Source organism: Mus caroli, unplaced genomic scaffold (genome assembly GCF_978045245.1).
Source record: "Mus caroli unplaced genomic scaffold, Mus_caroli_1 scaffold_17, whole genome shotgun sequence".
Classification (NCBI taxonomy): Eukaryota; Metazoa; Chordata; class Mammalia; order Rodentia; family Muridae; genus Mus; species Mus caroli.
The window spans coordinates 82,712,461-82,725,411 of record NW_028227272.1 but is presented as its reverse complement, the minus strand read 5'-3'; positions in this window follow the sequence as shown (position 1 = coordinate 82,725,411).

Here is a 12,951-nt window from a genome sequence, read left to right as displayed (position 1 = left end):
TATCATCTATCACTCAACCCACAACAGAGAAGCATTGTTTGCAGTATACGATGATCAACACAGAAATCTACAATGTGCCTAAGTTCAGAGAACAAAATACTGCAGAGTTCTCAGTACTAAATGAAACATCTGTACCCGATCCTCTTCTCTCAAGGATAACTGTGGAAGGAGGGATGGGAATGGTGTAAGTAACTAGAGGTGATGAGTGACTATGAGGAATTGTTGTTTTCTGAACACAGCATATGAACTCACTGCAGTTGTGATGGCATGTGCAAGACCTGTGCAAGTTCAAGCTAGACCAAACCCCAGCATGGAAAGAAGAAATGGACATCAAGCCCCAACCCTTGCCAAGAAGGTATTTGCAATTGTTAGCTGCTGGAAGATAGGAAGTCATTTCTCTCTAAGAGTATAACCCCTGATAAGCCTACTGGAGTTCAGTGGAAGGCTACATGGCCAAAAATTTATGCACAACACAAACCAGACTGTGTGGCTTAAACAAGAGATGAATAAAAAGAGTGCAATAGAGACATGTGTCCCTGGTGGGAACTAACAGTCTAATGGGACTGCAGGCCCATTCAACAAGATGGAAACTGTGCCTAGTACCGGAAACTTAGCCAGTTATCCAGGGCTCCTGAGGTTATAGCTCTTGGAGGAAAACCTGCCTCTACCACTTTACTGTTCCAGCATGTTCTCTAACTACATTCTCAAGATGTGTCTTTATACTCACAGATAAGTGTAGCTCTCACCGCTCTGTGAGAAAACTTCCCTTTGCTACAGACAAAGACTACTACAGAAAACCAAAGCCAATCAAAATGCATAGTTGTAGACCCCAGGAAAATTGACACATTTATACTACAACTACTGCTAGGGATCAGAGCAGAAGAGAGTGCAGAAAGATTGTAACAGCAAGAAGAAAATGGCATTTGCCATAACATTGTGTCTCCTTGGAAGGTCAGAAGCTACACCATAAGTTTCACCAACATGGCCACCTAAACATGACCTGAACAAGGACATCTTCATCCTCGTGCTCCTGCTCACACAATAAATATACAGACATCAAAATGGGAAAACTCAGGCTGGTGAGATGGCTCAGCATTTAAGAGCACTGACTGCTCTTCCAAAGGTCTTGAGTTCAAATCCCAGCAACCACATGGTGGCTCACAACCATCTGTAATGAGATCTGATGCCCTCTTCTGGGGTATCTAAAGGCAGCTACAGTGTACTTACATATAATAAATAAATCTTTAAAAGAAAAAAAAAATGGGAAAGTTCACACAGCTGCAAGCCTAGATTCAGAACTACAGGCAATTAAGGAATGTTTGAGAATGGAAAAAGTAGCCTTACTCAAGAAAAAGCATATATTAATTGGATTCAGTACCAAATGATCAGCCATGAAACCCTATACACACAAGTACCATTATATAGACTAAGCAGTTTATATTGTGTATGCAGAAACACACACATACATATAACATACATATAACACACACACATACGCATGTGTGTTACACTTAGAATATATATATGCATTTGTGTTACACTTATATATATGTATATATACATATACACATATATTTGTGTTGATATATATATGTGTATATATATCAACAATTAAAGAAAAGAAGACCCTGAATTTTAAAGTGAGCAGTGTGGGCCGGAAAACATAGAGGTAGATGGGAGAAAGAAAGGGAAGAGAGAAAATGATGTAATTATACTATAATTCTAAAAATCATTCTTGTGAAAAAAACAGAAGGACTCAGAATCAATCAATTTAATATGGAGGCAGGAGATAAGATTACTATAGTTTATAGTACCTTAGAGAGCTCAGCATGGTGACCAAAGAGCCATCCACTTAGGACACTCAGGAGTAGTCAACGTTGCTTTATTATGATCAGATTTAGAAATAAAGAATAAGGCAAATCAGAGAAAAGCAGGAAACTGATGAAATGTGGTTGAATCTGAACAGGATGTTTGAGAAATGGAATCGCCCTAGAGAGTGAAAGCTAAAATCAGTCTTCAGTTTTAACTTGGGCTGCTACCTGCAGGATGGAGTTGCTAGGCATGCTGGGAGTAATCAGCGATTGGAACAATGGAAAGATGCCTGCGAGATAAGAAAGAACTTTTTCCCCTTCCGGGTGGGGAAAGTTATAAGATGGTGATCAACAGTGACTGTTTGAGTGAATACGGAAAACAGTGTTCCCAACTATGTGCCTCCGTTCTTACATTATCAACACCGATGTTTGCAACAGTGTCTACTTCAAGATGCTTCTACACTTCACAGTGGGGTAATTATGCAGAAATCGCTTGACATATGTTCATCTGCTCACTAGTTTCCACCTTACATGCCTTTGGTAGATTTCGTTGCTATTTCAGTGAAATCCTGATTTTAGTTTCTTGGTGTAAAAGTGCCCTGGATTGCCATTCCCTAATTCTCTATCCTTTTATCCCTGAACTTCTGAAAAATAAAACACATTTCTCAATCTCAGGAACATTATTTTTTCAGCTATTATTATTATTATTAATTATTATTACTATCCCTTAATCTTCTTGTAAAGCCCAGACTTTATCCCTCTCCCAGTCTACCCTCCAACTGGTCCACATCCCACACCTCCTCCCCACAGCTGTCTCCAAGAGGATGTCCCCATCCCCCACCCCGCCAGACCTCCCCACTCTCTAGGGCCCCCAGTCTATTGAGGATTAGTTGCATCTTCTCTGTTCAAGTCCAGACACTGCAGTCCTCAGCTGTATATGTGTTGAGGGCCTCGTATCAGCTGGTATGATATGATATATCCTGTCTGGTTGGTGGCCCAGTGTCTGAAAGATCTCAGGTGTCCAGGTTAGTTGAGACTGCTGCTCCTCCTACAGGGTAGCTCTCCTCCTCAGCTTCTTACAGCTTTTCCCTAATTCAAGCACAGGTGTCCCCGACTTCAGCCCATTGGTTAGATATAAATATCTGCATCTAACTCTTGTTGGGCCTTTCAGAGGGCAGTCATGCCAGGTCCCTGTTTGTAAACACACCATAGCATCAGTAATAGTGTCAGGCCTTGGGGCGTCTCCTTGAGCTGGATCCCACTTTGGGCCTGACACTGGACCTCCTTTCCCTTAGGCTCTTCTCCATTTTTGTCCCTGCAGTTCTTTCAGACAAGAACAATTCTGGCTCAGAGTTGGTTTATTTTTGTTTTGTTTTGTTTTGTTTTGTTTTTTTGTAATTGTGACTTCTTTCTTTTAAATTCTATTTTTCTTACAAAAAGAGAAAGTCTGCTTTTTGTCACTTTTGACATATGTGATTCTATTTGCTTAAATGTGCCTATTATAATGGTATTTCTATGTCATTGTCTAGTAATCCCAATGTAGAGATCATATGGATCTGATTCTGCTTTTTACTAATTTTTCTGCTTATTAAGAAGTACTTCTTTATTCATCAAATATAATGTAATTTACATTTTATGCTGGATATGGAAAGAGGCCTGGCATCCTAGTACTTAGAAAGCAAAAACAAGAGAATTGTGAATTCCAAGCCACCCTGAGTTATAGGCAAGGCTCTGTCTCTTGTCACTGTTAGGAAGATACAGGGAATGCATAATATTTCAGTCCCACCAAAAATTGATTTTTCCCCCCAATGTTTATACTCAAATCACTTCTGGCCTACTTATTTCTCTGGAAGCAACTATCATATATTCATTGCATTCTTTATTTGATTTGGGGTTGTTGTTGTTTTTGTTGTTGTTTGTTGGTTTGCTGGTTGATTTGTTTAGTTTTGCCCTCTAAACTTTTCCATACCAGTCTTCCAGAACTGAGGAATAGCATCACAAAAGAAAACTCACAGGGCCTGGTAGTCTGGCTCAATGTAAGAGCTCTGACCTAGAATGTTCAAGGCCTTAGGTTGAATACCTAGTAACACACAACACAGACACACCTAAACAGAGAGACAGAAAGAGGCAGGGGGAGAAAGAAAGAGAAGGGGGAAGTTATAAAGAAAAATTTAGAACAGTGGTTCTCAGACTGCGTATTGCTTTGAGGTTTCAGTTCCTCTTGTTGCAGTGATGCCCAACCATAAAACTATTTTTGTTGCTACTTCATAACTAATTTTGCTACTGTTGTGATTTGTAATGTAAAATTCAATGGTCTTAAGTAAACCCTGTAAAAGAGTCTTTTGATCCACAGGTTAAAATCCACAGATTCAGTCTTCCATGGTGTAGCCTCCCTCAGCCCTGAACAGGCTGATCCAGACTTTGTCCTTGCTGCCACTGTGAAGGAAATTACCTAAGGTGGAGCCTTCCGACCTAGATGGCTCTTTTGTTCTGCCACTTGCCACTGCTCTCTCCAAGACACTGCTACCTGCTGAGAAGCCCCTGATACATTCTGGAGGAACATCCTATTCTGCACATCACCTACAGGCTGGCTCCAGACACCAAGAATGGACTGGCGGGAGATGGGCCTTTCCCTTTTATAAGTAGACTCTGTTAGTAAACTGGAAAGCCTTGGACAGAATCATATCTTGGTTCCATTAACCTCTTGCCGTCTAAGTCTCTTTCAGCCCCAGCCTGCCTCCCTGGTGTACCCGGTCCTTGTAAGCCACAGGACAGGATACAACACCATGGCTTTTCACTTTTAATGTATCACAAAAGTTTTAAGAAGTCCTACTCTCCAGAAAAACATATATACTCACTCACTTTTAAGTGGGTATTAGCCATAAAGTACAGGATAACCATGCTGTAATCCACAGGCCCGGAGAAGTAACAAGGAGAGCCCAAGGGAGGATGCCTGGCTCTCACTGAAAAGGGGAAGTAAATTGGACATGGGGAGGTGGTTGGAGGAAGGTATCTGGATAGGAGAGAGAATGGGGAGAAGATAAGAGTGGGGAGGGGAAAAGGAGAGATTGAGTGTGAGGACTGGGGGACTGAGAACTGGGAGAGAGTGGACAGGACCAGTTGGGAGACACATCTGAGATGAGCTAGAAACCTAGGAGAATGGAAACTCCCAGGAATCTATAAGGGTGATCCCAGCTAAGACTTGAAGCAATAGGGGATATGGAACCTGAAATGGACACCTCCTGTAACCAGGTAAAACTTCCAATAGAGGGATGGGATCACCAACCCAGTTACAAAACTTTAGACCAGTAATGTACAGGGAGAAAGTTGGAGTGAAGTTGAGGGAATGGCCAACCAATGACTGACTCAACTTGAGACCCATGCTGTAAGAGAGAGACCACCCTTGACACTATTAATAGTATTTGCTTATACCTGCACACAGAAGCCTAGCATAACTGACATCTGAGACATTTCACCCAGCAGCTGATGGAAACAGATGCAGAAACCCACAGCTAAACACGAGGTGGAGCACACAGGGAAATCTTGTCCAAGAGGGGAGGAAGGAATGAAGGAACCATTGAGGTAAAGGACACCACAAGAAAACCTATGAATTCAACTAACCTGGACCCATTGGGGCTCACAGAGACTGAACCATAAACCAGAGAGCATGCATGGGTAAGACCTAAGCCCTCTACACATATGTAATAGATGTGCAGCTTGGTCTTCCTCTGGGATGCCTTACCACAGGAATATGGGCTCTCTCTTATTATCTTGCTTGCCTTTGGATCCTTTTTCCCCTGTCTGGGCTGTTTTTTCAAGACCAAAAGAAGATGGGCCTAGTCATACTCCAACCTGATAGGCCAAAGCTGGTTGATATCCATGGGAGGCCTTCCCTTCTCTGAGAAGGAGGGTAGTATGAGGGGAAGAGAGGGAAAGGAAGAGGCAGGGACTGGGAGGAGATGAAAGAGGGGAAGTTGCAGTCAGGATGTAAAGCAATAATTAATTAGTGGGAAAAAGGCAAGTCCTATTCAACTCCATTGAACCTAGACAGCCTCATTGTTTACCTCATGTTGCTTCTTACCCTTCTTGTTCACACAAAAGTTCTTTCTTCTCTTTTGCATATCGGTTCTATCATGGAAACTGTGCCAACACTGTTTGTAAGTGAAGTACACAGATGAACTCTAGATCTGTGCAATACAAGATTTATACTGGGAAAACATTTCTCTATAATTACTGCAAACAAATGTTTGTTTATACAGGAAATGCCACAAAGAGTTCGGTTTTGCTCTTTGTTGTCCTCTGTTGACTTCTTGGCCTTTATGATTTTCTTGCTTTCCTCAAAACTGACAAATTGGCTTTCTTGCATTGAAAAAGTTTTCTGTATAGCAAAGAAATGTGCTAATCAAATGAAAAGGAAGCCTAGAGAATGACAGAAAGATGTTTGCCAAATATGCATCTGACAGAGTATTCATATGTAGAATATGTAAAGAAAAAACATAAACACCAAGAAAATGAACAACCCTGTCAAAAGTTGGCTTCTAGACTCATCAACAGAGAGTTCTTGAAAGAAGAAGTGCACATGACAAATAAACATTTCAACAGGTACCATTGCTAACCAGCAGGAGTGAGTTAACAAAACTACTTTGAGATTCTATTTCATCATAGGCAGGATGGCAAGTATTTAAAAACCAAATAGCAACAGATGCTGGAGCAGATCTGGGGAAATGGAATTCTATTGACGGTTGGTGGGTGTATAAACTCGTGCAGTCATTATAGAAATTAATGTGGAGGTTTCTCAAAAGCTAAAATTAGAACTTCCATATGACCCGACTGTACCATCCCTGAGCATATATCCCAGGGACATATGGTATCTTAGTATGGGAGATTGTTGCTTGGCTGTTTTCTATTTATAAAAATTAGAAAATAGAAGCAGCCTAGAGTCTATCAACTAATTAGTGGATGATGAAAATGCAGATATATGCACAGAGAATTTTTTTCAACTATGCAAACTATGTAACTGAAATATTTGCAGGAAAATGAATGGAACTGTAAAATACCATACTCAGTGAGGTCACACAGGCCCATAAAGACACATGTCATATGTCCTTTCACGTACACGTTGTAACTTTGACCTTTTCTAGTTTGTATTTAAGTTAAGGTAATGAGAGAGGACAAGAATCATGAAAGTTAAGTAGCCTGGAAGTGGAAGGAGACATCGAGAGGGAGAGATAGGAAAACACATGCTTCAAGGAAGTGGGAAGGGACTAGGACAACTATTACCTAAAAAAAAGGAGGAAAGAAGAGAGATGGGGTGCAAGAGGGAGGGAAAGGAGGAGGAATGGAGAGTTAGCAAAAGGAAAAATGTGTAAAAATGTGTATAAAATAGCCATAAGGAAACCTACTCTGTGTTGTGTGCACCCACAGCAGCTGTGGTTGCCTCCACAATAGGTGGGCAAGAGGAGAGCTACAAATTCCAGCATGAGTTAGGCAGGGGCTCCTGAGGCTCTAGGCATGGGCAGAGGAGCTAGTAATAGTTGATGGGTGCTGGAAGAGGGTGAGTCACTTGTTTTTAGGAGTGTACCCATTGGTAGTTTCTCAATGTCACTTTTGTGCTTACCACTTATTGTACTCAGTAGGGTTTAAAAGAATTGAAGGACTTAAAGTGCACGCCTTTAATTGCAGCACTCAGAGGCAGAAGCAGGCAGATCTGAGTTCAAGGTCAACCTGGTCTACAGAGCAAGTTCTAGGACAGCAATGGCTACACAGAGAAACAAACAAACAAACAAAAAGTCCATTTGGATATGAAAACCTATGACTGTAAATTCTTCCTAAGATAATACATATATAAAAAAAATCTAAATAGACTGATCCCATAATGAGGAAGAGAAGACCACTATTAGACATGCTAACAAGCAAAAACCCTGGTATTGAGGAATGTGTTATGTCTTGTAGAGTCATTGGCCAAAGTCATTGGTCAAATAAATACCCCCTAAACATTACAGGTACTTCCAAGGCTACAGGTTATCCTCTGTGACCTGACAATAAGTCTCTGTTGCTGCATATACCAGTAGTCTCATTCAACATGGAGAGATAAAACTGGTACCCAACTAGAGAGAAAAGCCAAAGGAATGTGAAGTGGGCAGCAGGATGTATCATGGGAGGAACTCAAAAATGTTCACCCACTGACATATTTTCCTGATTTATCCATTAATGGTTATGGCAAAATGTATGTAAAACTCAACAACATTAACTCGCAAGTAGTTCGCAACAGCTGATAACTTTAGGAATCTCTCTTTTCTCTCACCTTCCATAGCTTTTCAAAATTGTTTTCTTGGAGTCTTCTTATTTTGCTTCTTCATCCCACATCCCAGTAAGTTTTGCTTTCAGTCAGTGCTGTGTTAGTTCACCATAAGCAGCCTCATATCCCATACAACTAAATTCTCTGCTTTGTTACCTGACACAGTGATGAAAAAAAAATCTTACTGACAAATGCCCAACAGTGGATACATGGAACTCCAGAGTCCACCTCCAGTAGAAAGAAAGACTAGGTTACTAACCCACAGTCAAATTTCCTGATCCAGAATTGTTCCTGTTTTTAAAAAAAAAAAAAAAAAAACTGCAGAAACAAAAATGGACAAGAGACTGAAGGAAAGGCCGTTCAATGACCAGCCCAACTTGGAATCCATCTCAAGGGAAGGCTCCAAGGCCTGACAATGTTACTGATGCTATGATGTACTTACAGACAGGAGCCTAGCATGGCTGTCCTCTGAGAGGACCTACCAGCAGCTGAATGAGACAAACACACATACTTACATCCAACCATTGGACTGAAGTCAGGGACCCCTATGGTTGAATTAAGGGAAGGATTGAAGAAGCTGGAGGAGAGAGCGACCCCATAGGAAATCAGCAGTCTCAACTCACCCAGACCTCAGGGAGCTCCCAGAGACTAAAGCACTAACCAGGAGCATACACAGGCTGGTCTGAGCCCCCCAGCATAAATATAGCAGAGGTCTGCCTGGTCTGGGCTCAGAGGAAGAAGCTGAGCTTAATCCTGGAGAGACTTGAGGCCCCAGGGAAGGTGAGGGCCTGGTGAGGCGGGGGGAGCACCCTCTCAGAGGCAAAGGGGAGGAGGAATGGGATAAGCAACTGTGTGAGGTGGTACAGGAACAGGCAACACTGGAATGTAAAATAAATAAAATTTTAAAAAGAGAAGAAGATCAACCAACTTCACCTGTTTTTTTTAAAAAAAAAAAAAAAAAACTGGCTAGCTGCTATACTCTCAAGTGTTCACGATATCACTGTTACCATGGCTACACTACTGTGAAATGAGCAGACATTAATGTCACCTACCTATTTACAATTGTATACCCTTTTTAAAAGTAGTTTCCACTGTAAGTGTGTACATATGTTTATGTGAATGTAGTGTGCCTGCGCGGGCGCGCGGGTGTGCGTGTGTGTGTGTGTGTGTGTGTGTGTGTGTGTGTGTGTGTTTGCACATACGTGTGCCTTGTTGCTTGTTGCTATGTGCTCGATGGAGACCATGGGATGATGTTGGGCTTCCCAAATTCATTCCTGACATTATTCTCTTGAGAAAGGGTCTCTTCACTGAATCTGGAGATGGCTAGTGACCAGCAAGCCCCAGCATCTCTTCACTCTCTACCTCCAAAGGCTGAGGTTACCGCTATATGACTACGTCGTGCAGTTTTCTCCATGAGTTCTGAATTATCTCCATTCTTCTGCTCTTTTCAGGCTAAATGTGTGACATGAAAATAAAGCTAAATGCTTGATACAACAAAATGCATGTGCTGAGACATCACACTGTATCCCGAGCTTTTGTCCCCGCCGGCAAGAACACACTCAGGACAACCGGAATCTTCTGCGGCAAAGCTTTATTGCTTACTTCTCAGGAAGATCTCGACCCCAGAAAATGGAGTCCGTTATATAGCACTCAGCCATGACGTTTCAGCACCTGATGTGGCGTGACAGCTCTTGATTCGTTGCTCGCTCATCACACCACTATTACACCCCGAGAATGGGCAGTGACTAGGAGTGAGTTCACTCTCGCACTTGCGCACAAGGCTTGTTTACTAGTTTGTCACAGCGGAGGCCAGCACCATCTTATAATGGTGATTGCTCGCGGCACGCGCACGGCTCTCCACAGCGATTGCTCGCTGCACACTGCACGCTGCACGGCTTTCCACAACACTGCATCCTCAAAGCACGCGCAATCCTGGAGAGACTTGTCAAGTAGATGCAATATTTAAAAAATGGGCTTTTTACTCTGGGCACTATTCCTTGAGATGGTATATGGCATCAAGAGAAATGCTTCGTCAGAATAAAGTCACTACAGTCTGAGGACTCCCAACTGTGTTCTTAGCTCCTTCTTTACTGCGTTCAGTATCTAATGTCTGCCACATTAGCAGCCTCTCCTGTTGATTACCTTCAATCTGTTACCTTCAGTCTTTCCAAGGTTCGCCATCGTCGATTTTTTCATACAAGGAGTCTGAGGCTCAGTGACAGTCCTAGATCTCCCGAGGTCATAAAGTAAGGAGGTGACAAATTCAGAACATCAGAATTCAAACTCAGATTTATCTCAATCTCCAATCCGGTCGGCAACAAGGGCAGGGAACAGACTCATCCCTACACGTGGACATGGCTCTGCTAAGCTTTCCAGACGTGAACATATGCGTCCCCTGATCTGTGTATGTTTGGAAAATGCTGTGGGAGGGGAAGACTGGGAAACAGCATAGGACTTCGCAGACAGCTGAGTGTCAGGGACTCGGAGAAGTCTCCATTTCTCAGCCCTGATGCATTGTCATGGGCCATCTCAGTTCTAAATTTAACTACCAGTTGTCAGTAGGAAGGAGTACTTGCAAATCCCAAGTCCTTGTTGGGTACAGCTGTGGCCTTACAGGTTTACAGTAAAGTCAGGAGCAAAACTCACTCCCAACACTTTTGGAAACCTGGCTCTCATCTTCTGGCTGTAATAGAAGCTGGGGGGTGCCTCCGATCTCTGCCGCCAGCTAATCAACAAACTGCATGGTTGGTGGTGGGGAAAGGGTGCGCTACATAGTTCAAACGTCCTTCTTGAAAGTCGTGCGTGCCTCCTGATGACTAACGTAATATGCTTTTAACTCCAGTATTCGTTAAACTCATGACATTGTGCTACTATAGTTTACCTTAAGCAGTGGCACATCTTCAGAATATGGCTTTTAAATCACATTGTATTGGGAAGGAAGTCACTTACATTTGGGATGATCACACACTGAAGAAAAAAAAAACTGTCTGGCTAAGACTATTTTAAAATTTGTCTTTTGTTGCCCCCTGGTGGTTGAACATTTTTCTCACCCTGCCCCGCCCCCACTCCACTACCAAACTTTTTTTTTCCTTATCCTTTTTAACTTTTTGTTGTGGCCAAGGGAAATACCTTAAACCTGGAAAAGCAATTAAAGTGAGTTCCAAGTGTCAAGTAGCAATTGACACACACACACAAAAATAAACAAAAACTATGCATAGCAAATGAATCAATGGTGCTGTAATTCTCTCAATAGATTGCATGTCTGTGATTTCTTTCTTCATTTGACTTGCACTGAGCTCTCTCTCACCTGTGACAAATAAAAGCAGCCAAAGATAATTCTCATTTTTTTTTAAACCTAATAATATCTGGATTAAACTAACAAAATCACATGATTAAAAATTAGCTGCGGGCTTGAAAATATGTAAATACAAGTAACATTGAAATATTTAAAAATTGGTTTACAGGTTCCTTAAAATGGTAAGAGAAATCTGTTACATATCATTGGAAAGACAAAACTTTTGCAAAGTCCTACTTTAACTGGAAAAGAAAACCAAATACCATTTGTTGTAGACTATCGCCACCTTGTGGGCTAAGCAAGAGGTACTGAAGCGGGTGACCCTTTTAAGGTGGAATTTTTTTCTACTATAATACTCCTTTTTCTAATAAAATAATAGTTAATAATTGTAAAAAGAACATAAGTCACAAGTCTGATAATATATTTACCTACCAAAGACTTATATTAAAACACCAAGAGATATTTTATTAAAAATTATAACCGTGGTAGTTTATTTCTGAGATCCCAGTTTCATACTGAATCATCTTGAACAAGTTAATTGGCCACTTTAAGGCTCCACTCTGCTATATTTTTCAGGAAAATAAATTAGAAAGATTATACTTCTCTCAGATCTTCCAGTGTACAAGTTTGGGGTTGGTAGATACCCTATGTCCAAATGGAATTAATAATTTTTCAGACTTTGATGTTTATTAAACTCACAACCTGCTTAAAATGGATGTTTTCTTTCTGAAATCTCGAGTTAAATAAAAAATATTCATTGCTCCAGTGTTGACATTTGTTCCTATGTACTCTAAAGGGGGACTAATGCCAGACGGCTTTTGCATTCCTAATTGGCAGAGCATGTAGTAGGAGTCATGAATCAAAAGCCTTCCATGCTTATGAAATATGCTCATTAACTGTTACTGTAGATGATATTTACACTCAAACAATCCTAATAGCGCCTCCACATTACCAGACTTCCTCACTTTCATGGCCACCTGGAGAGTGCTCTCTTTGATAAAGACTTCATGAGAATTATTCTGTGTCTTTAACCTGTGGATCCTTGAGACAGACAAACATGGAAGGAACTCATTGACGTTCACAGTTGGTACCCACTACTTTTACTTCAAAATCTACTATTTTTTCCTCCCTCGGGGACTCAGTGTGTTCAAAAAAAAAAAAAAAAAAAAAAAGACAAGTCTTCTTTTATAAGGTTGAATTTTGTATTTTGGGATGAATGAGTTCAGGTCATCTCAGTAAACTCCAAAATAAATAACTTCTTAAAGTCTTCCTCTTAAGGCGCGTTAAGCTGGTGTTTCTGCAAGCTCATCTATGAAGACATACACTCCATAGGAAGAAAACCAGAAACACAAGGAACAGATGTTAGCAGAGCATAGGGATTTGGGGGTGCCAACACAAATCCAGGAGCAAGGGTTTTATAAGTGTAACACTATGCAAGTTACTACAACAACCCAGTGTTTCACCATTGTCTCTCTGGTCAGTAAATGGAACCCCTAAAGTCTTGCTTTTCCATTCAGCTATTTTCTTTCAATTTACATTTTGCTTAT